Source organism: Pygoscelis adeliae, unplaced genomic scaffold (assembly GCF_000699105.1).
Source record: "Pygoscelis adeliae isolate BGI_AS28 unplaced genomic scaffold, ASM69910v1 Scaffold597, whole genome shotgun sequence".
Classification (NCBI taxonomy): Eukaryota; Metazoa; Chordata; class Aves; order Sphenisciformes; family Spheniscidae; genus Pygoscelis; species Pygoscelis adeliae.
The window spans coordinates 502,185-503,386 of record NW_008825148.1 but is presented as its reverse complement, the minus strand read 5'-3'; positions in this window follow the sequence as shown (position 1 = coordinate 503,386).

Sequence of the window (1,202 nt, the reverse complement as noted above, 5' to 3'; positions counted from 1 at the left end):
GGACTTGGCTCCCCATCATCTAAAGAAACAGAAGTGAGTTATGAACGCTTTGGCAGTGGAATTGGACTCAGTTTTTCTGCAGGTTATGCCATACCATCATGATAGAGTATGTTGAAAACACTTAAAAATAGCCAAGACTAGTTATTTATAAGTATGTCCTCTAATAACCTGCTGGTTTAGAAAAAAACATTCCCATGACTCTGCTTAGAGCAACAAAGATAAAACAATTCAGACTAGTGATAGACCAGAGACAGGGTTTTTTGCCTACAGTAAAAACTCCAAATTGCCTATAAGTCAGGGAGACTAGAAGTAATCCTTTAAATTACTTAATAGAATGGATAATTGTAATTATTTATAGCATGATGAAGCATAGCCAAGCATTCCCCAAGAGCACCACGCTTGGGAACGCAATGCATGGTGTGCGGATCAGTGCTGGCTCCCTGGAGCATCCCTGAGGCCGTGCAGCACAGCACCAGCCTCCCGAAAGCAGGAGGTGGGAGAGGTGTCTGCAGCCTTCACCGCAGCCTGGAGGGCGAGAGGCTGGGACGGCAGCAGGAGAGCACCTCCAGGCACCGCTGCCCTGTGCTCCCATCACTCCCACGCTCAGCGTCGGATACAGAGACCTCGCTGGGGCAGATGAGGGGTGATGCATGGTGGTCCCTCCTCCCAGGAAGACTAGAGGGAGCTGGGGTCATGCCTGGTTCAGGATGGACCTTTTTGAAAGGACCTCCGAAGACTTTTCAGAACTGTCCACTCAGAAAAATCTGCCTCCGCGTGGGATTTGCTCCAGAGGCAGTTGCCAGTTTTCCGGCACTCGACCTGTTCTGATGCAGTGTCCCACACTCAGCTGCAGCTGTTTCACTGACTCGTGACACATCCCCACAAAACCATCCATAGTGACATGAACTGCCTCAAACAGCTGTTTCCAAAAAAGGCCAAACAGGGCCATTGAGCGGCCGCCCGCAGCCCAGGACACTGCCGCACTGCCCCTCCCGCTGCCTCCACCCAGCCGCTCGAGGCATTTGGGATGCAGCTTCTTTCCACCCACTCCGACAGGTTTTCCCATCAGAGCCATTTCTGGTGTTACAAACACTCAAAATAGAAACCAGTGCGGCAATGCAGCCACCAAATCCATCTGCCTCTGGGGTGTGTTATATGATGGGACCCCAACAACCCTGCTGCAAGAGGATGCTCTCAGAACC